The following is a 20,758-nucleotide window of genomic DNA, read 5'->3' as shown; positions in this document are numbered from 1 at the left end:
AGTCCGGAGAGGTTTAAGAATGTTGTTTCTAGGGATAAAGCTTCTGTGACAAAATAATTGGATGGTGGTGTTGAGTGTTTTTGTTCAAAAGAGGAAGACATTTTCAAATAGGGTTCGTGTTATTTTTGTAAGCAAATAAAGGCACATATACAGTTATACATGCATTGTATATGTAATATAATATGGACTAACCTCCAGCTATAGATGTTTGCTATTGATTTGCCTTGAAGTTGATGTAGAATGCCTTAGTTGTTTGCTGCAGTAATTTGGGTAGAGTGTCTCCCACTGGTCTCAGGTTCAACAAAATGGTGTATACTTTTTGTCAGAATGACAGTGTCCTGAGTAGTGGGGGGACCTAGCTTTTATCGCATATCTAACCATCAATATAGGCTTTGTAACAGTTGTAATGGTAACCGTTACACCTGTTACAATTGGCACACCTTAATGGCCATTAAGGCTATAATAACACTTGCACCAGAACATGGAAAATGTTATATTCTCCCACTTGATGCAAGAACAAACTTAAAGAAACAAAATACATGAACTATAGAGATATGTCCTCTGAATACAAGTAGTATCTACTATGATCACAATGCAACTTGTTCTCTAAGTACTTTATGTGCTTAACCAAAACTCAATGGATAAACCTTATGTTTATTCCAGGTCCAAAAGATATATATTTTCTCAACAAAATGTGCACAATACAATAACGAGAAAATATCTGAATGTTTTAAAAATTTCATAAAATAACTGTATGTATACAAGTTTTTAAAAAGTGGGCGTAAGTCCCATTTTCTCAAAAAAAAAATCCCTAAACTTGAATGGTGGCATGCCTTTAGTTAAGGGATCAGCAATCATCAACTCATTGCACTACAAAAAAAAAAAAAAAAAAAAAAACAAAAAAAAAAAAAAAAACATGAAAATAGCGACGAATATTTCCGTCGCTAAAAAGTGTAAATCCGTCGATGAACTGTTTAGCAACGGAATTCGTCCGTCGCTAAAAGGCGCGTCGCTAGATCTTTACGACGGAATTTATATCCGTCGCTAAATAAAAACAATCCGTCGCTATTTTCCTCTCCACAACAATTTAATGACGAAATTTGCAAAGAAATAACGACGAAAAATTCCATCGCTAAATATAGCGACGAATATATCCGTCGCTAAACCAAAACAAACCCTTGTTAATTTCGCTAATTTGTTTTTATTGATGTCATTTAGCTACAACTTAGCAATGAAAATATCCGTCGCTAAATTTAGTAACAGATTTGTCCATCGCTATTTCGTTGTCATTTTTATTGTTATTAGGTTTTTAGCTACAGATTTACTATCATTTTTGTTCGTCATTAAATTTTTAAAATTTTTGAAAAAAACCTACCAACTAATTATCAAATACCTGTATTAAACCTATAATATAGTACGTCAATAATATAATTGTAAAATATATTATATTAAAAAATTCAAACTCAATAACAATAACAAAAGTATAACATTGTGTAATGTTACATCGTTAGAAATAGTACCAAATATATTAATAAACATAATGTAATCATCTCTTAAGTTTTTAGCATTTGAATTAATAGAATGTTTAGCTTGAATAATAGTTGGAGGTCGTGGCATAGAAGTGGATAGTATGTCGTTGCGACGTAACTCATCCATCAAACTTGTATTCTGAGCTTGCATTGTTGAGGGCATTAACAATGGAAAATGAAAGATGTGACAATGCTTCAAGTATTGCGATTGCTTGCACCTGTCCAATAACATCTTGGTCCCTTTCCAGCTGATTTATCTAAGAAAGAAGATTGAAATTATAAGGCAACAATATGATAGCTAGAAGAAACAAAGTTTTTGAATGTTATACTGACACCAACTTACACAGATTTGACAATAAGATAGAATTTGGTAAGATGATAAAAACTGAAATTGATGAGATATCTATCCCTAGCATAAAGAAAACATCAAATGCAATGCCAAAGGAAGTAGTATTATAGCATCATTCAATTCAATGTTAGTTTTTGGATGCCAAGTGTTTGAAATTCAAACAATAGAATCAGAGAAACATTGTGAACTAGAATGAACCACTAACGTCATATCCTACTAATTATAAAATGTTTAAAAAAATAAAAGACAACTTTAATTTGTTTAAAAAAAAAAATTAATAAACAAAGATCTAAAGAGGGACTGAGCTATATTTTAATTTCCTGCACCAATGTTCTAGGAACCATGAACCACGACCAGTATGAAATACCCTAATGCCTTAATTTAAAGAACCAAAAGGAGCAGACATCCAATGACATCTCAATTCATTCAAAAGCATTAGGATCAAAGGTACTTGTTCAAGCATATTACTAAGAATATAACACATTTAGGTCAATACTGAATAGGAGAGATAAAATCATTCAACTCATAAAGATGGATAACACTGGACTCTTTTGGCATATACATATATAGCCACACCCAAACAAAACTCTCCACCTTTAGTTCACAGATGAAATGTTTAAGTTCATGTGATAAATAACAATGGACCATAGCAGTATGATAACAACTAGGGAGAGAGAGGAAAAAAAGCTTTCTCCACCTTTAGTTCACACAGAAGAAATGTTTTAGTTCACCAGCCTAATTATTCACTTTCTTTCAGCATAGTCTAAACTCTAAGGAACATCACAACATATTATATCTCAATAAGAAGAGAACAAAATGCTTACATGAGAGGGACATAAAGACTCCACACCTTAGATTTCCAGAAACTTCTTTTCCTTGTTTAGAGGCACATAAATCTTTTTCAAAATTGTATCATGGGTTTTCTTGTACTCAGAAAGGATGATGTTATGTGCCAAAATGAGATTATCATCAATTTGGTCTTGGTAATTCTCATATAATGGAGGAATCACAAGACTGAAAATGACCCCTGAAATAGAACCAAATGTCTTAGGTGTAGAGGAAAAAGGCTTCAAATAAGATGTTGGACAACAAAGCAGCAACAAAACTCACCCATGTAGAACAAAGTCAGAAAGTTGAAGAAGCTTCCGAAATATGAAATGGCCCACAAGCCAAAACCAACCTGTCAAACAAATCCCACATTACAAACATATTCTTGATTGTAATTTGGAAAATAATTAAAACAAATACATCTAGAACCACCTGAATTAAAAGCTTAACATTCCCTCTGATAGCAATGTGATGTGCTACTAGATGGTTAACCCAAATGCGCATTACTCCACCTGCCTTCACAACCCATTCATCTGAAACCTCCAAATCAGGAAGGAGAGATAGAGGTCTGAAATGACAAAGTATGAACCAATCACCTAATGAAAAACACAGCATAATATACACACTGATTTCTAATATATAATTTCCCAGGTTAGCAGACCAATTTCAGATTTTAAGTCAATGAAATATGACATATATACGAATATATGATGAAAGTCCACTAGTTCTAGGCTAATTATAACGAAAAAAATTCATCATATAGTAGAACCTACACGGCATGAAATGAAGTGATAGATCGTTACCTATTGAGAAGAGATGAAGAATTTAGCCCAGAAAAAGAGAATTAGGACTAGAAGCAAAAGAACATTGGCGATAAAGGATACAATGTTATGGCCAGCTCGTTCAAATAGGAACCATAGGGCAGTGGAACCTAAAAGCATAGTGAAATTCCCATACCATCTCCTCCACAACAAGACATCGGTCAAGCTCTTCGTCGTCGAAGCTTTTCTGGTCTGCCTACGCTGCTTCGCTGGTGAATATCGCCGCTGCTACGCTCCTTCTTCGTTGACGTCCCCTTTCGGCGGCGTCCCCCTTCGGCTTCATCGCCACTGCTCTCTCCGATGGTGGTTGCCGAGGTTCAGATCATCACCGCTGGTCCTTCGTTTTCGCCGGTGGTCTAACCCTTCATCGTTGTCATTGATGCTCTCTCGGATGGTGGTCGCAGCCGTCGTGGTCTATCAATGCTTTAGGTTTGTGAAGATCAGAAAAAGATAAGAATAATAGAATTAGGTTTGTGAAACAAATTATCGCTCTTAGCGACAAAATCCACAATCGGTCGCTAAAATTTAAAAACAATCTGTTTTGCCAATTTAGCGAGTGGGAAAATATTTGTCGCTAGTATATAAAATTAATTTCACTTGTAAATTTAGCAACGGATACTAAAATTCGTCGCTAAATTGTTAAAAAAAAATCCGCTATGTAAGTTAGAGACGGAATTTTCGTTGCTAAAATATTTTTTAAAATTCCGCTTTATAGGTTTAGCTACGGATTTGAAAGTCCGTCGCTATATAGCAACGGATTCTTATATCCGTCGCTACCATGTAAACTCAAATAAATTTTTACTTGAATATGTAGCGACAGATTCATAAATCCGTCGCTAAATTGTATCAATTAAAATTATGGAATTAACCCGCAAAATATTCGTCGTAAATCCGTCGCAAAGCTATCTCTAATTTTTGCGCCAACATTTACCGCTAAATTTAGATACGTATTTAATGACGGAAATATTCTGTCGCAATATCCGTCACAAATCCGTTGTTAATCCGTCGCTAAATATCCATTTAACAAAAAAATGAAAATTTGTCGTTATTCCTTCGCTAAATTAGCAACGGAATGCGTCCGTCGCTAAATTAGCAACGGAATGCGTCCGTCGTTAAATCCGTCATTATTTTCGCGTTTTTTTGTAGTGTTGCTTATATGCTCAATGACCACTTTCTTATCTTTAATACGCTCCCTGATGGTCAAGTACTTGGTGTCGATATGCTTACTTCGACTCCCACTGTTATTGTTCTTAGCCAGGAAGACTGCAGCTGAGTTGTCACAATAAACCTTTAATGACTTAGAAATAGAGTCCATAACTCTAAGCCCCGAAATGAAATTGTTAAGCCATACACCTTGAGATGTAGCCTCAAAACATGAAACGAACTCGACTTCCACTACTGGAAATTATGGAATTTCCGACCACTTGAAAGTTATCTTAAATCAAGTCAAAAGCCTTGTTTCGACCACTTTTGGTATCCGGAAAAATCTTTGTTGCTATTTCCGACCACTTTTTGCTTTCGACTTGATTTAAGATCACTTTCAGGTGGTCGGAAATTTCATAATTTCCAGCAGTGTTCCATGGTTGAAGTGGTGACAAGAGTTTGTTTAACACTTCTCCATGAAACAGCTCCATCGGCCATGATAAAAATGTTCCCCAAAGTTGATTTCCAAGAATCCACACAACTGGCAAAGTCCAAATCAGAATATCCAACAATGTCCAAAACGTCCATCTGTTTGAACACAATCTTATAATCTTTGGTACCCTTAAGATACCTTAAAACCTTCTTTGCAGCTCTCTAGTGGTCTAAAGCCGGACCACTTTGATATTGTCAAAGGTGATGTCCGACCTAGTACAGACTTGAACATACCCGAGGTATCGTACAACTGAAGCATAAGGAATATTCTTCATGGATTCTCTTTCAAAATTATTCTTTGGACATTGGTCCAAACTGAATTTATCTCCTCTCACTATAGACTTAATAATAAAGGTAACATCTCATTAAATCCCAAAGCGTAACATAAGAGTACGGGGTGCTATGCCACACCTGGGCTAGAGAACCCAGGTGCACAGGCTGTCTAACTACTATCCTCTGAAATGTAAAGGCATAACATGGCACGCAGGCCGAAAGGGAAACTATACTACTTCTACACTCCAGTTCTAGCGCGCTCCAGTGCTCTAATCCTCTGTGCCTGAAAGCCAAATATATCTGTTCAGCGAGAGATGCTGGTAACCCACTCCAACGCGTTGAAATACAATACATATAGAGATATATATATAGATATACGAAAACCATTGTGAGCATGAAGATATCTCCTACGAACTCTAGCTTTTAAAACCGGGAATGACTCGACAGATAAGGTCAGATGCAAGCAATAGTTATAACAGTCATATGCAGTTCACAATAGATAAGGCAGATAAGGCAAGACATAAACAATAATCACCACCCATCATAAACAATCCCCAACATAAATCCCATAGTCACATCCCAAGACACACATAATCACAATCTCGCCCATATCACACACATAACGCACATTGTTGGCGCCACAGGACCGATCGCATGCCCATACATGAGGGTCAGCGCATATAGCTCTGACATAGCCCCGCAGCACCATGCCCCGTATCGCAACACGGGGAGGTCGATCGCAACCGACCGATGAACCGCAGCTCATCATAATGTTTGATCGCAACCAAACAGTGGACCGCAGCCCAAGAGAGTGTGTCATCTGACTGTAGCCAGGAATTCCCTTCTGACTACAGCCAGCCTCTGAACCGCAGCTCAGGAAAGATGTCACCTGATTGCAGCCAGGAATTCCCATCTGACTACAACCAGCTTCTGGACCGCAGCCCAGGATACCGTCATCCGACTACAGCCAGGAATTCCCATCTGACCATAGCCGGCTTCTGAACCGCAGCTCAGGATAACCAATCCGATCGCAACCGAATTGGGGTAACACGCACACATAACACATAGCAAGCACATGCAACCCACATTACACATTGGGAAGGGGGATAAAGCGTATAACAACCTTATGCGTGATCCATCACGTACTAAGAATAGTCCTAAAGGGTTCATACTCCTTCCACCTAGGTCAACGGGATACCAATTCAACTAGCATGCAATATAATAGACTCATAAACCTACGAACGGTACCCGAAATATCAAACTAGACATAGGCACGACAAACGGGGTCCGTTGGGACACCACGGGGATCGGGGAAACATCAAACGGGGAAACCGGGGTCCCGAGGTAGTGTAATTTCCAGCGGGTAGCCGGTGGGTGGGGGTCCACCCGCCGGCTGCCACTGTTCCGGGCAGCGGGTGCCCGGCGGGCAGCTGCCCGCCCGCTGCCGGAGCTGCCCGAGAATGCCGCGGGTAGGTGGCGGGTCCCCTACCCCCACCTACCCCCCACTGACTCTTTCCATCACTTTTCGCCCCGGGAACCGTTGTGGAACCCGAAACCATGCTTAGACACTTCACAACGCGATTAACAACAACAAGTAGACAATTAACGGATCAAATACGGGAAACGAACGGTACATGGCCTATCATGCTTTTCTAAACGTAATCAACACCCAAACATGCGATTTCCCACCCGATAATCCAAGAATAAGATCATACGATACAACCTAGGGTTCTAATCACTTTTATATCAACAAGAATACGGTTCGTCTTCTAATTGCAAGATTCGGTAGGAACAACACATAATCATCAAGGATACCAACTAATCATCAAGAACATCATAATCATCAAGAACAACACATAATCATCAAAATCCCAATTAATCATCAAGAACATCATAATTATCAAGAACCTCCCAATATCAAGATTATCAAGATTTCTCATGGAATCATTATATCAATCATTAATAATAATCGTCACCAATCATTAATACACAATAATATGGGGAAACCCTAAGGGGGAATCATAACTATGAAAATAGGTTTTGTTGAGACATGGGTTACCTCTTAGCCTTAATTAATTCCTTGGCTATGAAGGGTCTTTCTTTAAGCTTTCTTGCTTTCTTGATTTCTTCTAAGGGGATTCTTGGAGCACTTTGGGGTGGTGGAACGTTTATTGTGGTGGGGGGTTCTAGGTGCCTCTTAAGTCCCCTATTTATATATTTAGGAGTCCTGGTTAGGAACTAATATTATAGGCTTGCTAATTCTATTGCTTTTGGAACTAAGGATTGGGTTTAGGGATAAGGGTCCATGGTCCATAGTGGACCGTATTAATTAATTAAAGGGAATCCTAATCGTAGTCTGAATAGTAAAAGGCCTACTTCCTTTATTCCTAATAGATAACTAGGTCTAGGATTCCTAATTAGAATCTGAATAGTAAAGGGTTTACTTTCTTTATTCCTAATAGGCTTAGGACTCTAATTTAGGCAAGGGTCCACGGTTCATGGTGGACGGAAACCTAACCGAATTAAATCATATTTAATTATTATTAATGGGATTAATTTAATAATTAATCCGGGATTGAAGGCCGTAACACGGGGTGTTACACTCTCCCCCCCTTACGAGAAGCTTCGTCCCCGGAGCTTGGAAATCATTGCAGGGTTAACGAGTCAAGAGAAGAACCGTGGTCCTATAGAGAAGGTATTCCACGGGGAAATTGTATACTTGAATGCCTATGTGTGTTGGGTTTTTGGGAGCGATCAGGTTTTACAGGGCTAAGAGAGTGGGTTTCAAACTTGAGGACTCGGTGAACAATCCTTCATCCGAAATCTTTCTAAGACTTTGTTGATATAGGTTTCATGCAATAGTCCCAGAATACCCCAGGATCTATCCCTATGGATCTTTATGCTAATGACATAATATGCCTCGCCCATATCTTTCATATCAAAGTTCTTAGAAAGGAATTGCTTAACCTCGTGCCGCATTCCCTTATCATTTGTTGCAAGTAGAATATCATCCACATATAAAACAAGAAAACATATTTTACTCCCACTTGTCTTTTGGTATATGCAATGATCTAGGGGACTTTCAACAAATCCATATGAAGAAATGACCCCGTCAAACTTGATATACCATTGGCGGGAAGCTTGTTTTAAACCATAGATGGACTTTTTGAGCTTGCAAACCAAATGCTCACCTTCACTAGAAGAAAAGCCTTCAGGTTGTTTCATATGAACCACCTCTTCTAGATCACCATTAAGGAATGCCGTTTTCACATCCATTTGTTGCAATTCAAGATTGAAATGTGCAACCAAAGCCAGAATTATACGAAGTGAATCTTTCTTTGATACAGGAGAAAATGTCTCTGTGTAATCGATTCCTTCTTTTTGAGTAAACCCTTTAGCAACGAGTCTAGCCTTGTATCGTTCGATGTTGCCTAATGAGTCCTTTTTAGTCTTATAGACCCATTTACAGCCATGTCCTTGGCCCCATTTGGCAACTGAACAAGGCCCCAAACCCTATTGCTCTGCATGGAATTCATTTCTTCCTTCATGGCTTCATACCATAAATCTGATTCTTTACAATTTATGGCTTGTGAAAACGTTTCTGGATCATTTTCGGCTCCATCAGACTCTTGCAGATACACTATATAATCACTAGGAATTGCCTGTCTTTTTTTGCGAGTAGATCGCCTTAAGGTTGAACTACCATCTTCTTGAGAAGTTAGCGGTTCAACTACTGCTTCAGGAATTTCATGAATTGGTTGATCTATTGGAATAATATCAGCATTTTATGGAATTTCTTCAATAGGTTGTTCAATACCCGTTTGAACTTGAGGGGTGTTCGAAACTATTATCAACCTATTTGATGACGTAGAAGGACATGATTCAGTATGATCATGATTAGAAATCAAATCATTGAACCGATCCCTCCCACTAATCATGTCATCTTCAAGAAACTTAGCATTTCTTGATTCCACAATCCTAGTTGAATTAGATTGACAATAAAATCTGTATCCCTTAGAGGACTGTGCGTATCCAATAAAGAAACCACTAATAGTCCTTGGGTCCAACTTCTTTTCTTGTGGGTTATATATCTGCACCTCGGACGGGCATCCCCAAACACGCATATGTTGCAAACTCTGTTTCCAACCTTTAAATAACTCAAATGGCGTCTTTGGGACAACCTTGGTTGGAACACCGTTTAATATATACATAGCCGTCTTAAGTGCTTCGGTCCACAAAAACTTAGGAAGTTTTGAGTTGCTAAGCATACTCCGCACCATATCAATAAGCGTGTGGTTTCTTCTTTCAGCAACACCGTTTTGGTCCGGAGAACCAGGCATGGTGTATTGGACAACAATCCCATGTTCTTGAAGAAACTTAGTAAACAGACCAGGTGCTTGTCCACTTTCAGTGTACCTACCATAGTATTCACCACCTCTGTCGGATATTACTATCTGTATTTGTTTCCCGCATTGGTTCTCAACTTCAGCCTTAAAATACTTGATGACATCCAACGCTTCATTCTTATTATGAATCAAATACACATAAGTAAATCACGAGTAATCATCAATGAAGGTGATGAAATGCTTTTGACCTGGCATATCCATATTTGGACAGCAAATGTCAGTATGTATGATTTCCAATATGCTTGAACTCCTTTTGGCACCTTTCTTAGACTTGTTCGTCTGCTTTCCCATAATGCAGTATATACAAGTCTCGAAATCAGTATAATCAAGAGTACTAAGTACTCCATCATTTACTAATCTCTTTATACGTTCAAAGGAGATATGACCTAATCTCCGATGCCATAACATAGAGGAGTTCTCACTAACACTCGATCTTTTGGAACCGAAGTGAATATGCAATGAGCTATAAGTGGCATTGTTTTGTAAATGTAAACGATAAAGACCATCAGACAATGTACCATATCCAACAAAAGTTCATTTATTGAAAATATCAAAACACTTGTCTCGAAAATTAAAGGAGAAACCCAACGGCACAAGTCTAGAAACAGATATCAAGTTTCGGGAGAAACTTGGTACATAAAATGTCTTATTTAAAAACAAAACAAAGCCACTACTTAATATAAGCTTGCATGTTTCAATGACTTCCACTTGTGACCCCATCTTGTTTCCTGATAAGATGGTTCGTTCACTTCCCACTGGCTTCCTTAGATCCTGCATTCCCGGTAAAGAGTTTGCAATGTGGATTGTTGAACTAGAATCAATCCACCAAGTATTAGTGTTAACTTCAGATATATTGGATTCATAACAAACGAATGACGATAAAATACCTTTCTTCTCTATCCACTTTTTATACTAGATGCAATCTTTCTTCATGTGCCCCTTCTTTTTACAAAAGAAACACTTATGCACCTTCTTTATGTTAGCTTGAGGTGAAAGTTTTCCTTTCCCTTTAGCCTTAGAAGTGGAACCTCGAGATTTTCTAGATTTAGACTTCTCGTGTGCCGTAGCCAACATGGCACTTTCTCCCATTTCCATCACCAACCTTCCTTCTTCTTGGACACACATGGTCATTAAATCATTTATGGACCATTTTTCCTTATGTGTGTTATAAGAAATTTTAAAAGTTCATACGGTGATGGTAGGGTGTACAAAGCATAGTACATAACAAAGTCATCCGAAATATCTACCCCAAGAGTCATAAGTTGAGCCACAATGTCCTGCAATTCCATGATGTGCTCACGCACACCTTTGACGAAAGTGAGACGGAGAGAGGAGAATCTCATGATGAGGGTGCTTGCTAAAGTCTTTTCTAAAGTGACGAACTAGTCGTCAATAGACTTGAGCAATGCTTGGACATCCTTATGCTTTTCACTAACGGAACCCCGAATCCCATCAAATATTTTCGACTTGATGTACATTGTACTGAGCCGATTGGACTTATTACATCGCTCATATAGTGCAATGTCATCTTGGGTACCATCTTCAGTGGGGACCAGTGGTTTCTCGTTATGGATAGCAAAGTCCAAGTCCTTCCACCCTAAACGGAGAAGAACCCTTTCTTTCCAAATTTTGTAGTTGTCACTCCTAAGTTCAGGAACTTCGATGTTCAAATCTGTATGATGTAGGGATTGAGATGCTGTAAAGGTAAATGTTTAGATTAGAATTTTGAGGCATAGAAATAACTGAATCGCATACATTACCAATGTAAATGATGCATGTCAAAGATCCAAATGCCATAAAAATTGCCTGTGGGCTAAATTTTTACGCAAAAAGGGACCTTAGAAAAATTTTAGAATAGAAATGGGATGGGAACAAGGTTGAATTTCTATTCTCAACGATAAAACTACCACAGACTATATGCCGATACATAATTGCCTGTGGGCTGAATTATGATCATAGTTTGGTATTTTTATCCTGATTAATCATACAAATATAACAAAATTGCATGTGTGCTAAATTTCATTATATTACATATAATTAATCACAATTTATGCCTAAACTTTATATGATTTGAAAAGGCTTGATATACAATTTAAATTAAATTAAGGATGATGTGACTACTCCTTAATTAACTAAATTTGTATTATCACATCGGCATAGATTTATGAAAAACAAAACAAACTATGCACTCAACATGATAAGCAATTACCAAGTATACTTCCAGGAAAGTTGGTCGATATGAAACTCGGTTAAATACCAACTCCTTAGGCAGAGTAGGATTCCAAGGGAACTAGTAGCATATTGGTTATTCTAGTTTTCTTCCCAAGAAATTTTCCCCAGTTCATGCATTCTCATATTATAGCATAACGTTTTGAAGGGTTTATTCAAAAGTTTGAAAAAGGCTTTAAGGATAGGTGAACTTTTGATCTTTAATGTGCTAATCATCAGGCACTACCGTAGTCGTACTGAACCTTATGTACTACTATCACCGCAATATGCTAAAGTCCAAAATACTAAGGAATTCAACAAACTCCTAAAAGGCACTACCAAAGTCCAAGTACTAAGGAGTTTAATAAATTCCTAAAACATGCATTTCTTAGGCATAAAATAAATCGCATATTAAAACAAATTAAAATTATGCTAATTGAACATAACATGCATATTACAAAAACACAAACTCATATTAAACAAATAAATTGCACAAACATCATAGCAATTTAAAACATATGAGCATAATAAATAATGAAATTTAAATTCAAATTGTAATTGAATAAAAATTTATTAAAAACAATATTGAGCCCATTAAGATGGTAAGCATTGCAAAAGCCCAAAAGTTTTTTTAATAGAATGGGCCAAGCCCATTCTCAATAGTCTGCCCAAACAAAATACCTATATTCACTTTCATTTAACAAAGGAACCTAGCAGCGCAGATTGAAGGTGAAGAGACGACGACATCCATGGCCGACGGAGAGAGGGAGAGAGATCACCAGAAGAGAGGCCAGCTAGAGCCAACGGCAGAAAGCAACTCCGCTCGCCACCATCGCCCGAGCCTCAGCACCGCCATCCCTCAATCTTCGTTCCTCAGCCGCAAAGCTGCCAACACCATCGCCATTCATTGCGAGATCCCAAGACACAGTTTCAATCACCCAATGCTCTATCACCGACAGGTGGAGCACAAAACCACGGTCGAGGCCTCAACAAGCCCCGATCTAGATCCGTGGTAATTTCATTTTTTTAACATTGTTTCACCGCCGTTCCAACAACGATCAAAGTCGCCGGAAAAGGAGCCGCACCGACGACCGTCCGAAATCACTACAGGATCGTCGGTGAAGGGCCAAAAAAGGAGACAAAAATCGGAGAAAAATTTCTCCGTAACTGCAGGTTAGATTTCCCTTCTTTTTTTTTTTTGAACAAAATACAGTATGCATATACATCATTTGTATACAGATCAATATATATCCATATATACACATACATACGACATTGGATTTTTGGATTCATATATATCAAAACTGATATGAAACCAACATTCAAATTGCATAAATACAAGGATATTCATTCTAATTTTCAGAATAGAACAAAGCAAGATATAAGCAATTTGAACAACTAGGCAGAGATAAACAAGCTCTGATACCAAATGTATGCAAATAAAGGCACATATACAGTTATACATGCATTGTATACGTAATAATAGGGACTAACCTCTATCCATAGTTGTTTGCTATTGATTTTCCTTGAAGTTGATGTAGAATGCCTTAGTTGTTTGCTGCAGTAATTTGGGTAGAGTGTCTCCCACTGGTTTCAGGTTCAACAAGATGGTGTATACTTTTTGTCAGAATGACAATGTCCTGAGTAGTGGGGGGACCTAGCTTTTATAGCCTATCTAACCATCAATATAGGCTTTGTAACAGTTGTAACGGTAACCGTTACAACTGTTACAATTGACACACCTTAATGACCATTAAGGCCATAATAACCTTGCACCACAACATGGAAAATATTATAATTTTTAGATATGAAGGGAATGGTACTTATGATATTAGCACGTTTGAAGAGCACCATAATCATTGCATGTCGTCAATATTGGCAAGACAATTTTTGAAGAAGAATAGAAAGATTCACTAGTACAAAAATAAACATAAGAGACTCACTTTTACCAACTGTTATTTAAAGAAAGGTGGTGTTTTATTTTTAAAAAATGCGCAATGGCATAAATGTAAATATTTATATAAGAATTCGCCACCATTTCTAAACAAAACAGTTGCGGGAAAAAAAATGCGGGGGTTTTTCGCCGTTGTTTCAACTGGAACAGTGGCGGAAAGTTATTATTTAAAAAAGATGTTAAAAAAAAAAAAAAAAAAAACTCCCATATCGGATCGGCTAGGTCGCGTCGTCCATAGATGCACAACCAAAAAAAAAAAAAAAACACGACAGCCTCTAGACTCTCCCTTCTCACTCTCAAATCCACCGCGAACTGCCACCACTGCCACAGCCGCAGACTCTCACTCTCTCAGATCTGTCTTCTCCACTGGCATCGACGCCCCTACCACGTTCAACCGCCATGCCTCTGTATTCTCCGATTTGTCTTTCTTCCTTCTCTCAAGCTTCATTTTCTTTTCAGATCTATAGTTTTCTTTCTGCAACCTTTTTTATTCTACAGATGTTCTCACCGGCGACGACCATTTGTGAGGCGAGAGCAGCGACGGTGAGTTTCGGCTTCAACTTTTACACTAGCGACGAGGACTTCAACAGCTTGTCAGTCATTTTTTTTTTCGTTCATACTAGGGTTTTTGGGGGTTTTTTTTCACATTTGAACATACTTGATGGGGAGGGATTCACAGGTTCACGGATGAGGTTGGAAGGATTGGCTGGATCTCCTTATAATCCCATTCTTTCATGTAATCAGGTCTCTATTCTTTCAGAAAGATGGAATAGCATTCTTCAAATTCCATATCTCATGTTGTGATTCTTCATCCATTATCATTTCATTTGGAAATGAAGTTGGACTCATTATCATCAAGTGATTCTAATGGAAGCACTAGTCTCTATCTAGGAGATATCAGTACAGTGTATGAAGTGCTATAAGAACACCAACAAAATTGTGAAGCTAATCAAGCTATGAGCAAACTCATTGATGTAACCCCTGAAAAGTATGGTTCTATGAAAGAGAATCTCAAAATTTCAAAATTCCAAAAGGATGATATATATTTTATTTCTTGCTGGTTACAGCACTCTGAAACTTCAACAAGTAAGATGTACATTTACTTTGTGTATAGAGAATGTTTTGGAAGCTTTTACTTTTGTTTTCCCAGCTGTCTAATTCTGCTTTGTTTAGTTAGTTGAAATTTTTAATCTCAGTGTTTTTAGCATTGTGATTGCAAGGCTTACAGGTAGATTTGGAGGTTGTTCTCATGGAAATTGGAACACAACTTGCTAAACATGGCTGCTCTTGGGAAAATGTACTTTATATCCATCTTTATATTGCTGATATGAATGAATTTTCTACTGCAAATGAAACATATGTGATGTATGTGACCCTAATTGTACATGTTTCTAGTGTTAGTTCCAATCTATTTGTGGGGCTTAAGTTCATGAAAATGTTACTTTAAATGTGTTAGTGATATTATATTCTTAGTATAATAATGTGTAGTATTATTCTTGTACATATAGGATTGATTTAGTCTTATAGTCTGCACCTATTGTGTAGGGTTAGTTAGATAGTTATTCTATCCCTTTTGTATCTCTGTAACTGTCTGAGTTTGAATCAACGTGAAACATTCACTCATCTGGTATCAGCTAGCCAGGTTGGATTTTTCTCTCTCCTCTCCCCAAAACAATGTCGACGAATTCCAGCGAACGAACTGTCACCGCCGCCACCCTTTCCACTCTGGTCACCCCAAACACCCTATCCACGGCACATCACTTTGTGTCGATGAAACTTACCACGAAAAACTACCTCTTCTGGCGCACTCAATTGGTGCCTTTCTTGCGTGGACAAGGGCTGCTCGGATTTGTCACCGGTGACACGCCGTGTCCTCCGGCGACAGTGACGCCTCCGGCGACCAGTGACGCCGGCTCTGGTGGCACGACATCCACGACCATCGCCAATCCAGCGCACGCCTTGTGGGAGCAGCAAGACCAATCCATCCTTTCGTTATTAATATCCTCCATGTCCGATGAGGTGCTCTACCTTGCCGTCGGACGTGGAACATCGCATGAAGTCTGGACGTCCATCACCGCGGCATTAGGCTCGTCTACACGGGCAAGGTGCCTGAATCTTTTGGCGCAGTTCCAATCCTTGCGTCAAGGTGATAGCACGCCTGGTGAGTACCTCGGCAGAGCCCAATTGCTCGTAGAGGACTTGGCTCTCGCTGGCAGACCTGTATCCCTGGATGAACAAAATCTTTATGTTTTCCGGGGGCTCAGGCCCGAGTTCAGGTCCATGGCGTCGTCGCTTGCTGCATCGGGCGCTCCAGTCTCCATCCCGCAGTTGTCGGACTTCCTTCAAGCCCAAGAATTCATCTGGGCGGATGACTTCTCGATGCCATCCGGCGTTCCGGCAGGTGGATCGCACACTGCCATGGCAGCCGGCCGTAGTTCCAATCACCACAGTGGTGGTCCTCGACGTGGCGGTTCCGGTCGAGGTCGCGGCGGGAATGGCAGAGGACGCGGTGGCAATGGCAGAGGACGCGGTGGTGTTCCCCGCTGTCAGATATGTCGATCCCAAGGACATACAGCCGTTTATTGCTACCAGCGATACACTGGGCAGCCACCAGCACAGGTTCACGCTGCTGTCTCCGCTGATGATGGATCGGCTCCGCAAGACGCGTGGTTCCCGGACACCGGGGCCTCGTCGCACGCTACCCCTGACTCGTCGATGATGACACAGTCCGAACCGTATTCTGGCAATGACGTGTTGCGTGTGGGCAATGGTTCTGGATTGGGTATTTTAAATATAGGCCATGCATCGTTAAAATCTGAGTCTAAATGTTTAAAGTTACACAATATTCTACACGTGCCTGATTTGTCATTACCATTATTATCTGTCAATAGGTTTACCATTGACAATAACGTATTTTTTGAGTTTCACCGTGATCATTTTCTTGTGAAGGACTGTCAAACCAAGGCGGTGCTCCTTAGGGGTCCTACCGCGGGGGGCTTATATCGGTTGTCACTGTCTCGGTCACCTGTTGCTTTAATAACGGCTCGTGCTACATCAGATGTCTGGCATCGTAGGCTCGGGCATCCACATGAGCGGGCTCAAATTCGTGTCTTGCAAAAGTGTCCGGTCACTCCAACAAAATCAAGTGGCCTGCGGGTGTGTTCGTCATGTCAACTTGGGAAATCCTCTCGATTCCCATTAGATAGAGTTGTTTCCCGTAGTAATAATGTACTAGACGTGATATACACTGATATATGGGGACCGGCACCCGTTGTTTCTGCCGGGGGTTTTAGATACTTCGTTTTGTTTGTAGATGATCGATCTCGGTTTTGCTGGTTTTACCCTATGCGGTTAAAATCAGACATTTATAAAATATTTGAGTCTTTCCGTGTCATGGTAGAACGCCAATTCTCGCGTTCTATCAAGTCGATCCAGTCTGATCTGGGGGGCGAATATCGCCGTCTACATACAATCTTTGAGTCTCTTGGAATCGTGCATAGGCAGTCTTGTGCCTACACACATGAGCAGAACAGACGAGTAGAGCGCCGGAACAGACATGTTGTTGAAACCGGGCTAGCACTACTCGCAGAAAGCTCAGTCCCTTTAAAATATTGGGACTGCGCATTTGAAACTGCTTCATATCTTATTAATTGTCTACCCTCGTCTGCACTAAAACACGTCAGTCCCTACGAGTCTATCTACAACAAAACACCACCATACACCTTTTTCCGAGTCTTTGGGTGTAGGTGTTATCCCTATCTACGGCCTTATAATCGCCACAAGATAGAATACCGCTCTGCACCCTGCATCTTCCTAGGATACCCCACGTCCTATAGAGGTTATCGATGCATGGACCTAGTATCGGGAAAAACGTTCATCTGTCGCCATGTTCGGTTTGATGAAAGTGTTTTCCCATTTGCAACAGGAACACAGAATGCAACCACAACACAAAAGCCGTGTGATGCTCCACCATGGGCGTCCGGACCTATAGTCCCATATGAACAGCCCACGGCACCGTTGAATGAACCGCCCTTGGCAGTACAGGTTCCGCCTATGGCTATCCAAGATCAACCCGGTCCGGCGACTGTTCCAAATCACGGACCACGGCCACGAAAACGGGTTCGAGCACAACCCCAAGAACGGGGCCATGTTATGCGCCTCCGCCATCAAACACGGGGAACGGATGAGCCCTTTCAGGCTCTCACGGCCGCCGTAGATCCTACATGCTATAGCCAAGTTGTTGGGCATCCACAGTGGAGGGATGCCATGGACCAGGAGTTTAATGCACTCCTGCACAACAATACCTGGTGTCTCACTCCGGCCAAGCCCGGTATGAATGCTGTTGGGTGTAAATGGGTCTACCGCACTAAACAGAAGGCTGATGGCACTATAGAACGTCATAAGGCCCGCTTGGTTGCCAAAGGCTTCAATCAAGTATTCGGTGAAGACTTCTTTGAGACTTTTAGTCCGGTTGGCAAGCCAACTACTGTCCGCATTCTGCTGTCCTTAGCCGTGTCCCGAGGATGGACTCTGCGGCAGCTTGATGTTCATAACGCTTTCCTAAACGGGCATCTCACAGAAACCGTTTATATGCGTCAGCCGCCTGGTTATGAAGATCCGGTACACCCTGATTATGTTTGTCATCTGCAGCGGTCCTTGTATGGACTCAAACAAGCCCCACGAGCCTGGTTTAATCGGCTCCATGATTATCTCTTGACGTCGGGTTTTGTGGCTTCCAAAACTGATGTTTCCCTATTTTATTACACATTGGATAACTCACGCATTTATCTCCTGGTGTATGTAGACGACATTATCATAATGGGCAACGATCCAGGCCTACTTGATGATCTGCTTCGTCGTCTCTCCTCCACTTTTAAGATTCGTGACTTGGGCAGTCCCACATTCTTCCTCGGCATTGAGACCGTCCCGTATGAGGGTGGCATTTTACTGTCCCAACGTCGATACATGGATGATATTCTTACTCGCGCAGGCATGTTGGACTGCAAGCCTTTATCCACACCGGCAGCGATAACAAAGTCTGCGACACCATCTACAGACCCGTATGAGAAACCCACACAGTATCGACGGCTTACTGGAGCACTACAGTACCTCACCATCACTCGCCCGGATCTCTCTTACGCGGTAAATAGGTTGTGTCAGTTCATGCACACTCCGACTAATGAGCACTGGGCCATGCTTAAGCGAGTTCTCCGCTATGTGAAGGGTACCCTGACACATGGTTTGCGGTTGTCTCCGTCACCTTCCTTTGATGTGCACGCTTTTTCGGATTCCGATTGGGCCGGGTGCCCCGTGGACAGGAAGTCAACCTCCGGATACGCGGTGTTCCTGGGTACCAACCTCGTCTCTTGGGTTTCTCGCAAACAGCGGACTGTGGCCAGATCGTCTACTGAGGCTGAGTACAAAGGTCTGGCTGATGTTGCTGCTGAAGTTACTTGGGTAATGTCTCTTCTTCGGGAACTCGGGCTACACTCGGGTAACCCCGCGACGTTATGGTGCGACAACTTAGGGGCTACTTACATGTGTGCCAACCCCGTGTTTCATGCCCGAACTAAGCACGTGGAAATTGACTACCACTTCGTTCGGGACAAAGTCGCTACAGGGGAGTTCTTAGTCAACTTCGTCTCCACGAAGGACCAGCTTGCTGACATCTTCACCAAGCCCCTATCTACTTCACGCTTCAGCTCTTTAAGGGACAAGCTCAACGTTGTGTCTACACCACCGTCAGCTTGAGGGGGTGTGTTAGTGATATTATATTCTTAGTATAATAATGTGTAGTATTATTCTTGTACATATAGGATTGATTTAGTCTTATAGTCTGCACCTATTGTGTAGGGTTAGTTAGATAGTTATTCTATCCCTTTTGTATCTCTGTAACTGTCTGAGTTTGAATCAACGTGAAACATTCACTCATCAAATGCACATTCTCATGTTTTCTCATTAATATATGGTTTTACACTTGATTTGAATGTTTTACGGTGTTTGTTAGTGTTTTGGAACCATTATAGGTCTAATGCAAAAGCAAGGAAAATTCTAGGACGAGTTTGTAGCCAAAACAAAGTTAAGGTGAAGCTAAGGAGGTGGCTAAAATGCTTCAAAGAGGGCCAACGGGTGGTACTTTCAATGGATTTGATCACAAGAACCAAACAAGGGAAAAGTGGAGCAGAAGACCAACGAGTTGTAATTCCCGCTGAATTCGGCGATAGCTTAGTATTTTCATCATATCTCATGCTAGGAATGTCCGATTCAGGTGATTCTTGCGCCATTGGAAAGAAGACTCGAAGGGCTACAATCTAGTATGCAGATTCTAACTCAACGCGTCGAGCTCCAGACGCGACGCATCGAAAATTTCCAGTGAAGTTTCATAAGTAAAAGTTCTAGCACAGATTGGCGACAGTTCGGTTTTTAGACCATATCTCAGCCTAGGAGTGTCCAAATGAGGTTATTCTTGCGCCATTGGAAAGAAGGCTCAAAGGGCTACAACTCTTATCAAGATATTGAAGTCCAAATCAGATGGGAAAATGGTCAAAATAAGCCTGCAAATTGGACCTATGTCCTCGGCGAGAATTTAAGTTGCGGAAACTTCCTATTTTATCCCTATTGGGCTCCCACTATAAAAAGCCCATCTTCCCTCAACCCTAGGGGGATTCCTATTCTCTCCGGATTTGGTTCCAACTATAAAATCTCACCTTCCTCAACCCTAACATATTCAGAGATCCTTGGAGATGAGAAAGAGA

The 20,758-nt window shown here is 40.6% G+C and overlaps 1 pseudogene; it reads right to left on the bottom strand.

Annotated features, from left to right (window-relative positions):
- Positions 1 to 1,428: 1,428 nt before the first annotated feature.
- LOC109157374 lies at positions 1,429 to 4,842 on the bottom strand (annotated as a pseudogene).
- Between the last annotated feature and the right edge of the window lie 15,916 nt (positions 4,843 to 20,758).

Source organism: Ipomoea nil, unplaced genomic scaffold, assembly GCF_001879475.1.
Source record: "Ipomoea nil cultivar Tokyo-kokei standard unplaced genomic scaffold, Asagao_1.1 scaffold0298, whole genome shotgun sequence".
Lineage (NCBI taxonomy): Eukaryota > Viridiplantae > Streptophyta > Magnoliopsida > Solanales > Convolvulaceae > Ipomoea > Ipomoea nil.
This window is presented reverse-complemented; position numbering and strand designations above follow the sequence as displayed.